The following is a 10,670-nucleotide window of genomic DNA, read 5'->3' on the forward strand; positions in this document are numbered from 1 at the left end:
AATTCAGATCTTGAAAGTTCTGAAGCAGTGAAAATTGTAAGTTGAAAACAACATAATTAATGCAAAATGATTCAAATAATCAAAACAAAGCAGAATGCATCTAAACAAAGGTGAAAAGATACCTCATCCTTACTGATTGACAAAACTTACTTTCATATATATGTATATACTTATTTAATTTAACTTATCCTTATGTCTGCTAAGAACCAGATTGTTTTCAAATATTGCTGTTAGAATTTCAGATACTAAATTTTGTGTTATGGGTAGGAAAATAAGAATACTTTACATGATACAATTCCAAATATGTATATAGAGCATGACTTTGCCATGAACATGGACTTTGTTTACAAAATGTAAATTAAAATTGGTCAGAGAAGAATACCTAATGTTATAAAAGGAAAGAATTCTTGTTACAGAAAACTAATTTTTGACATGGGAAAATTCTACAATGAAAAAAGTCTACCAGAATAATAACGAGTAATATTTTGTGTGTGTGTATGTATGCAAATAATGGTATATGTTTGTTAAGGATTGAAATGACCTATACCAAAATGCAATATGTTGGGATCAAGATTAATTTTTTGCTTACTTGCATTTTCTGAATATTCTGCAATATACCTTATTATTTTGGTATTTATTTTATAATTATATATGGAACTATGTGACAGGTACTTTGCAAGACAATATATTCAAAGGTACCAAACAGACACATTTCCTATCTATACAGGGCTGATATTTATAATACTACATAGTTTACTTTGAAATTTATATTGTCTAATGGTTAAGGGCAAAGGACATTGGACACAAATGCTTGGGTTCAAACCCTAGCTTTGCCATTTACTAGATTATGCTTCAGGAGTCCTCATAAGTAGTAGAGGAATGATAATAATAATACCTACATCATAAGGGTGTTTTGAGAAATAAGTAAGTTTATGTCTGTAAAGCACTTAAACCAGTAGTAGCAACTGGTAAGCCCTTTGCAAGTATAAACTATTATTATTTTTAATTGCATTTTAAAATCCCTGATAATATATAGATAAGGATTTTTATTGCTCCTTTTTTTAAAAAAAGAGGAGACTTAGCAGGCAAAACCAAAGCATTCACTGTACAAAATCTCTAAAGTACAATGGAATTTAAGAAGTAGTAGTTAAATTGAGAAAACTTTAACATAATCAAAACCTTGTTATAAGAATGAGTTAAAGGTTTACTGTTAAACAATTTCATTGCAGATACATTAGTGTTTCCATTTCTGTGTTTACACAGTAGTCAGCACACACTTGGCCCATCAGAAAATAAGGCAAATTTCTCCAACCCATTTTTAATATGGGAAAGATAATTATACTTAATGGACTTGATGTAAAGTGGAGCTATAAGATATGGGAAGAAAGGATGCTTTGAAGGTATTTAATTATTATTTTTAAAGTGTGTATAATTCCTACTTCCCTACTTATTAGGTTTAATTAATTTCTGTGCTTACTGTGCACTGTGAGATGGGGTTTATAGGACATGTAATGGCTGTGAACATTGCCAGTTACTTTTTTTTCAAATTGTGATTTGAAGTTTACAAATTTTATCCCAATGAGATAGAGTGCTTGGAGGTAGAATGCTGTGAGAGATGGGATATTAACTATAGGGAGTGATTTGCCTTTAAAGTCAAAACAGCTATTTTCCCCAATAAATGAAACAAAAACAGGACAATTTCTCAGTTATGTTGTTGTTAATGAAAACTAACCAGAAAAACTGGGCCTGAGGGTGACATACTGCTTCTTATGTATTAGAGCACCATTTATCATGAATTACTGCACCAGCTTTAGTTGAAGCTACTCTCATTGAGACCTACTTCATGTGTCAGGCACTGTACTAACACTAGCTCCCCCATTAGCATAGATAAGAAAGGCCTCGCCCTGCCCTCAAGCAGCTCACAGTCTAAAAGGGAAGCAGATGTGTGGTGAAGCCATTACTGTTCAATGGATGATTAATAGAGATAAGTTTAAAAGGAGTTGTGCTTTTCTACCTGGCAACAAATATGTGACTTTCTCATGGCTCCATCTACACTAATAAAAGAGAAATATGCAAATTTACCATACCTCCATGACGCCCACCAGCCAATCAGGAGTGAGTATGCAAATTAACCCGAAAAAAGATGGTGGGTTAATTTGCATACACAGTTGCAGAGTGGCCGGGCGGGACAGGATGCCTGCTATGAGGGGGAGGGCAGGGGACAGAGGGAGCTACAGGAGTGGTGCTCTGGCTGGAGCGAACACTGAAGGCTCCGGCAGGAGCGAAGGCGGGAGGCTCTGGTAGGAGCCAAGGCCTGGGTCCCGGGTGCCAGAGGAAAACAGGTGCTGGCAGCTAGAGGAAGGAAGGCCTATTCTTACACAAATTGTGGTGCAATGAGCCTCTAGTTTGTTATAACACTTTGGTGGAATCCATCCATTTCTATGCATATTAACACTAATTTCTATAATGTATGTGCAATTCAGGCAAGTAATTGAAGTTTAACACAAGAATTGAATAGAATAGGAGGGTCAGGAGTAGGGTTGGGGGCAGCAGAAAGACAAGGTTTTTTTCTAGGCAGGGCTTTTTTTTTTTTTTTAACTTGAAGCACTGATGTTCACATCGTCATGAGCAAAACCGTATCAATAATGCTGTGAAGGAAAACTGTTGGAGCTCAGGAACAGTGTGTAAAAGCTGAACCGCAAAAGAAAGGCCATTGTTAATAGGGTGATCTCTCCTTGATACAGGGATAACTTTGGGGCACTGAGCCCTTAGTCACACCTCCAAACAGGGCTCCTCAGCTCAAAAATATCCCTCCCTCTTCCTGTGCAGTTTCTTTTTTTTAATTTTTAAGTATATTTTTATTGATTTCAGACAGGAAGGGAGAAGGAGAGAGAGATAGAAACATCAATGATGAGAAAGAATCATTGATCGGCTGTCTCCTGCATGCCCCTACTGGGAATTGAGCCCACAACCCGGGCATATGCCCTTGTTGGAATTGAACTCGGGACCCTTCAGTCCACAGGCCAGAGCTCTATCCACTAAGCCTAACCAGCTAGGTCAAGTGTCTTTTTTCTTATTATAAACAACATTCCAAATTCCCCTACTTGGAAATTCCATTTGGCTTAGACATCCTCTTTAAAAAAATCAATGTACATGTTTAGGGTTAATCTGACATTAGTCATACAAAGATGAAACTGTTTAAATTGGGTGGCTTTCTCCTATAAACTAGCCACAATCAGCTTTCTTTGTAGAGATGGGGGTTTTGTGGCTAGTTGGGGAGCAGGAAGTATTTTAAGAGGTGAGGTGGCAGGTTGTCACAGTAAACCGAGAGAACAATCAACAACGGAGGTCCTGGCAGAAGATCTGCAAGTACAGAAGTCTTAGGACAGGTGTCACTCCCAGTGTGGTCTGTAGCCGACCTGGAGGCTTGTTAGAAGTGTAGAGTCTGTATTTTAACACACCCCTCAGGAGTTTTTATGCTCATTAAACTCTACAAAACCCTGCTCTAAATTTTTATTTTTATTTCTAAGTATCACCTACTGGACACCCTGTGACTAGGAAAATTTTCTCTTCTGCTCCAAATGACTTTCTGCTTCTAGGAGCCAGAATTAAGCCTGTGTTGTTAGTAATGTATTTAATTTCGTTATGGGTTAAGCAGGCTGCGGAAGTAGCCTAGGGGGGTAAAGGGGGTAAAGTGGGAGACATCTGTAATACTATCGACAATAAAATATATATATATATATATATTTAAAAAATTTAATTAAAGGAAAAAGAAAGTAGCCCAAAAGTCAAACCAAGGCATGCAATATAGGAGAGTCTGTTCTGGTTTAGACAGCTAACATAAATCACGCAGTAGAACACAAGTCCTTTATCCTTTGAGTTGCCTTTACTCATCCACAGGAAAGGCTTATTCTTAGCTCAGAAAACAAAACTGAATTTTCATGCACCAATATATAAACAGCAGAGGTAATTTTTAAATTTCCATATTTTGGTATCTATGACAATGAGAGAAAATTAAATTTCTAAACAACAAAAAAAAAATCCCTCAGTACCATACATTTATGTATGATAAATTATGCTAAAAATTTTTAAATTTTCCATTGAATGAAGAAATCAAAATACAAAATACAACCAATGAATGGGAAATAAGATTTCTTTGTAGATGGCATGTGGTTTAAAGACAGAGACATATCTTATTTATCTATCCCTAGTATCCAGAAGTGGTTCTGGAACAAAGAAGTGTTAGGTTATGAATGGATAAATAAATAAATCAGTACCCAGTGCAATGCCGTGTTTAAAATAGGTTTTAAGAAAATGTTTGTCAAACCCACAAAAGTGTACAAGAACGTGCTAAATCAAAAGAATTATTTAGTAAATAGAAGAGGGTGAGTCGGGGTGACTAGTGCATATATACTAAATTAAAATGGCATGTTTTACAATAATGAGGATAGAAAAGAAGAAATGCACATTTTTAGATGTAATGAAATAGTCTTTATTAACAACAGAAATAAAATTTGTAAGGCTTACTAAACTGAATTAATTTTTTGTTTTGTTTCATTTTATTTTTTCCATCACCATTTATCGCCTCTATGCTCTCTTCCACCTCCACCAACTCCCCCACCTCCCCCTCAATCATCACACTCTTGTCCACGTCCATAAGTTTTTTCCCTTTTTTTTTGCTTAATCCCTCCACCCCCAACACTCCCATCCCTCACCAGAGCTGTCTGCCTGCTCTCTATCTATGAGTCTGTCTCTGTTTTGTTTGGTAGTTCAATTTGTTCATTAAATTCCACATATGAGTGAAATCAAATGCAGATAATTGCTCATTTATGGAGTACTGCCATCCACGTTCATTGACAAATTTTTAATCTCTAAAAGTACAAAAGAATAACAACCAACTTCCTGATTAATATGTATTTTGAATATTTTATTCTGAGTTCTATTTTCTAAGATGTAACTATAGAATTAAATTGTTATGACAAAATTGATGTAAGTGTTCTATAGCCTAATATAAGTCTTCTTAAGAGTTCTAGTAAATTAGTCTCCCACAGAAAATCAATTAAATGCCTGAAATGTGAAAATTTTCATAAACTTTTAGTTTTAATCCAAATCTGATCAAATCAGAAATGTGTCAAGCTAGCCAGTTTTATGAATGGAGTGAAAACTTTATACCCTTCTACTGTAACCAGTACCTAAGGACAAAGAGACTTTTCAGAATGAAATTTCTTAAAACTCAATTCAGGATTGGAGTTTACTTTTCACTGGTCTGTACATACGAAGCATTTATTTGCCAAAAGAAAAATAAAAAATAAAAAATAAAAAAAGGAACAGCACCTAAATCATGCCACTGTTTATTTTTATTTTTGTAATATATTTTTATTGATTTCAGAGAGGAAGGAAGAGGGAGAGAGAGATAGAAACATCCATGATGAGAGAGAATCATGGATCAGCTGCCCTTGAGCGGAGTCGAACCTGGGACCTTTCAGTTTGCAGACTGATGCTCTATCCACTGAGCCAAACCAGCTAGGGCCCACTGTTTATTTTCTTTCTTCTTTTTTTTTTTAAATATATTTTATTGATTTTTTACAGAGAGGAAGGAAGAGGGATAGAGAGTTAGAAACATCGATGAGAGAGAAACATCGATCAGCTGCCTCCTGCACACCCCCCACTGGGGATGTGCCCGCAACCAAGTTACGTGCCCTTGACCGGAATCGAACCTGGGACCTTTCAGTCCCCAGGCCGACGCTCTATCCACTGAGCCAAACCGGTTTTGGCCCACTGTTTATTTTCAATGGCAGCACAGGTTATCACCTGGGCTACATCTCCGAGAAACTCGCCACTTGGGTCTATGTGCTCAGATTGCTTTCTGAGTAAAAGTAGCCATCATTTTTTATTAGTTATTCTTTTTGTCTTAAAACTACAGCTTTTAAGAAGTACTTCTCAATTCTAATGCACTGCAGGTGTGTGAAGAGAGTTCGGAGTCCACACTCACACTAAGCACACTTTTAAGTCTGTCAGTCCTTCATAACGCACCGCAGCTTGTACCTGTCCAGAGGGCATCACCAAACCTTTGTGACTCTACCTAAGCTTCATTCTATATCAAGGCGCTAATTAGAGCATGTTTGTTGCATGCCTACGGTGGTGTAGGCGTTTTGGGAGCTGGGATATAGCTGTGAACAAGACAGACAAGGTCACGACTCCTGGCTAACGCACATTCTAGAGGGGCTGGGAGTGGGAGGACAGGAACCAAAAGAAGAACGACCAGGTAATGAGAAGTGCTAGGATAACATAACACAATCTGATACACAGTACCTGGCAGGTAACGTAAGATCGTGTTCTCAGAAGAGGTCTCTTCAGGGTTATTATATTTAAGCTGAAATGCAGAGAAGGTGGGAGATATGTCAGCATTGAGGTAAGGGCATTCCAGGCAGAGGAAGAACAGCTACTGCACAAACCTTGCCATGGGCAGAAGCTGATCATGCTGTAAAACAGAAAGAAGGGGACATGAAAGACAGTGATTGGCAATGAGGTTGGAGGGGTAGGCAGGAGCTAGGTCACATAGGGCCTTATAGGCAAAAGTAAAGGGCCTTATTTTTTTTTTCTATTTAAAAATAGAAAATCTTTGATAAAATTTTAAACACAGGAATGACATGATCATAGTTAGGACTTAAACAGTTCACCCCGGCTGTTCTGTGAAGGATGGATTGCAGAGCAGCAGGGTGGGAAGCCAGCATTTCCTGCAGCTCAGACAGGAGATCATAGAGGCTTGAGCGGTGTGGTAGGAATAGACATGGAGCAAAGTGGATGTATTTATAAAAATAACTTGTAGGTAGAGGCAGTAGAGAGGCACCTATAAAATGCAGATTCTATAGCTTTTTACAAGGTTATGTTTTCCTGTTTTATTTCTTTTTAAAAACATTTTTATTGATTTTAGAGAGGAAGGGAGAGGGAGAGAGAGATAGAAACATCACTGATGAGAGAGAATCCTTTACTGGCTGCCCCTGGCACACCCCCTACTGAGGATGGAGCCAGAAACCAGGGCATGTGCCCTGACCAGGGAGTGAACCGTGACCTGCTGGTTCATAGGCCAACGTTCAAACCACCAAGCCACTCTGGCCAGGCTCCTGTTTTATTTCTAATATTACCATTAATTTATTAGAATTCATTTGACCTTTGTGGACCAAACTAGTTCATCTGATCAATGTCTTCACAGAACTGTGTATGCAGATGCCTAAGCTTCCTTCCCCTTATGCCTCTGGGAAATGAGAAAACTCATAACTCACCACCTTTTTGAGCAGTTTGGTATATTTTTACAAAACTGCATGATTTATTGTTTGCCTCTGAGCTCTTGAAGAGCAGGGGCTGCGTTAAATTTATCTTTCTATCACCTGGGCTCAACACAGAATGCCCCACAGAGTCCTGATAAACGCATATGTAATAAATAAATGCTGACACATTCAATTTCATTTGCTGCTTTTCTACTTGTATAAACTTCATGCAGTCTCCTTAAAATGTATCCCAGTTGCTAGTCTGCCACTCAACAACTCTTTTTTTTTTTTTTTTCAGGATAATTCATGTTAACATTAGGATTATTTGATAATGCAACCTTTTATTTTAAAAAATATTTAATTAAATTGATGTCAGTACCAATGCATGGATAATTCAGGGTTATATTTTGTATTGTTTTGCTAGAGCTGTCATAACAAAATACCGCAGACTGGGTGGCTTCAACAACAGTTTATTTGCTCACAGTTCTGGAGGATAGAAGTCCAAGGTCAAGGTGACGGCAGGGTTGGTTTCTCCTGAGGCCTCTGGCCTTGGCTTGCAGCTGGTGGCTTGATCACTGTGTCCTCACATGGCCTTTCCCCTGTGCACACATACCCCATGTCTCTCTGTGTGTCCAAATTCCCTCTTCTTACAGGGACAACAGTCAGACTGGATTAGGGCTCACCCAAAAACCTTATTTTAACTTAATTACCTTTTTAAAGGTGCTGTCCCAAATACAGTCACATTCTGGGATACTGAGGCTAGGGCTTTAACATAACTAGAGGGGACCTCAACTTACCCTATAACATGTACTTTTGTTTGAAATGCCAATTCTTAAGAATAAGAAAATAGATCCCCCTTTTTTTCCTTTTACAATCATGTCATTTTTTTTCTGTAGCATTTATTTTCTTAATATATTTTTATTGATTTCAGAGAGGAAGGAAGAGAGAGAGAGAGAGAGAAACATCAATGATGAGAGAGAATCATCGATTGGCTGCCTCCTGCACGCCCCACACTGGGGATCGAGCCCGCAACCCAGGCATGTGCCCTTGGCCGGAATCGAACCTGAGACCCTTCACTCCGCAGGCTGACTCTGTATCCACGGAGCCAAACCGGCTAGCAGTGGTTCTCAACCTTTCTAAAGCGGCAACCCTTTAATAACAGTTCCTCATGTTGTGGTGACCCCCAACCATAAAATTATTTTCGTTGCTACTTCATAACTGTAATTTGGCTACTGTTAATGAATCGTACTGTAAATATCTGTGTTTTCTGATGGTCTTAGGTGACCCTGCTAGCGGTTCTCAACCTGTGGGTCTTTCTGTAGCATTTAAAACTGTTATCTGCTTCCTTCCCTACGCTCTTAAGACTTTCCTTGTTCCTGATGGATGGCTCTGATTATCCAGCACCTCTCTCGCCATCTCTTCGAATGTTGATGGATCTCCTCTCTCCTCTTGGCCCCCAAAGGGTAGGTGGTCCCTGTGGTTCTTTCTTCACCACATTTGCTTTTTCAGTTGCCCCCTTGGCTCCCAGAGCTTCCACTGTCTCTTTCTAGTTCCAGCCTCTTTCCCCAAACCCGGACGCACGTTTTCTTTTCCTCCTGGATGTGTACCAGAGCATCCAATACGAGATCCAGAATCATTACATCTGACTAAAATGCCTTTGTCCCGCACTGATACAATAGTTGTATCAGCTGCCTAACACAGCACAAACTTGTTATCTTACAGTCCTAAAGGTCAGAAATCTAAAACTGGTCTCACTGGGATTCGAACCAAGGTGTCAGCAGGCCTGCATTCCTTGGGGAGGCTTTACGTTGGCATTTGCTTCCTACCTTTTCCAGCTCCTAGAGGCTGATGCTCTCCTCGGCTCCTGGATCCCTTCCGTCTAAAAGCCAGCAGCGCTCTGTTGAGTCTCTTCTGCCTCCCTCGTCCCTGTTTAAGGCTCCATGTGATTACATGGGCTCACCCACTGACATTAAGATCAGCTGATTAGCACCTTAATTCCCTCTTCGGGGCCTTGGCAGAGGTCCATATGGCCAATCTTGTCGTGGTGAGAGAGGAGCTGTCTGTTTTAAAATGGAGCAATGGCCATCGTGGCTCCCATGGGCTAGGCATCTTCCACATTTCCCTAGACGTTCATAATGGAAGTCCCTCCTTTTTGGAACTATTGGGAAGAGAGACCATCACCTCCAGTGTGCACAGGAGAAAATTCTAAGTCACAGGGAGAGATGAGTCAGACAAACCAATGGCCTGGCAGCGTCCCAAAGTCAATAAACTCCAGGAAAAAAAGACAACAGTAGGTACCAATGCTGGAAGAGTTGGCACATAAACCAAGCGGGCTCATCTAGACCTTTTAAGCAGAGAACAGCTCCATGGCAGTCTGATGAAATTTTGTACTCAAACAGGAAACGGTGAGACTGAACCCTGTGAAACTGGGTGATTTCCAGGTGCTGGGCAGTCTTCTCTAAGGCCTTCTTAAAAGGAGCCTGGTGCACTTCTGCAGCGTGAAGACTCTGGCCTCCACTGTCAGGTTAAAGGGGATTTAGGAAGTCCACCAAAAGCAGGCCTTCCGAGCTCTGCTGGGTGGGAGAACTTTGTCCACCGTGGCAGAGATTATTGGTGAATTCTCATAACAGAACTATTAACATGAACTGTGAAGTTAATCTCAACTTAATCCCCCTGTATCTCTACTAGATCTCTAAACCACAGGAGGTTACAAAATGTATTTGCCCATTAAAAAATATATTTTTATTGATTTCAGAGAGGAAAGGAGAGGGAGAGGAGATAGAAATATCAATGATGAGAGAGAATCATTGATGGGCTGCCTCCTGCATACCCCCTAAGGGGGATTGAGCCCGCAACCCGGGCATGTGCCCTTGACTGGAATTGAACCCAGGACCCATTAGTCTGCAGGCCGACGATCTATCCACTGAGCCAAACCATCCAGGGCTGTATTTGCACATTTTAAATCATTCTAGTTTACTCCCTTCCCTACATCTATAAAGGAGAGCAGCCACTATGCTCCTCAAGGCCAGCATTTTACAGTAATGTCAGTAATACAGCTTGAGTTTGAAGATGCTCAATGTGCTTTGATGTTTTCGCCTAATTGCTCATCACTGTTGAGCACTGTTGGCTACTTTCTGCTTTCCAATGCTCCTTACCTCCACGGTTCAGTATCAGGAAGCACATGGGTGCAATGAACATGCTCCTTTAAAGCTGTAAAACAGAGTTTTTGAAATCAAGTTCTATTTTCCCATAGCTCTGATAGCTTCAGAGATAGCTTAATCTTCATCTGTGATTGATCAGCAGTTAGCAGTGACTTTCAACTTCAGTTTTAAGTTACTCCACTATAAACTGAGTAGTTTCTCTTTGTCAAAGAAAACATTTCAATGTACTATGAATTGCTAC

Source organism: Plecotus auritus, assembly GCF_963455305.1.
Source record: "Plecotus auritus genome assembly, chromosome: 2".
NCBI classification, from domain to species: Eukaryota; Metazoa; Chordata; class Mammalia; order Chiroptera; family Vespertilionidae; genus Plecotus; species Plecotus auritus.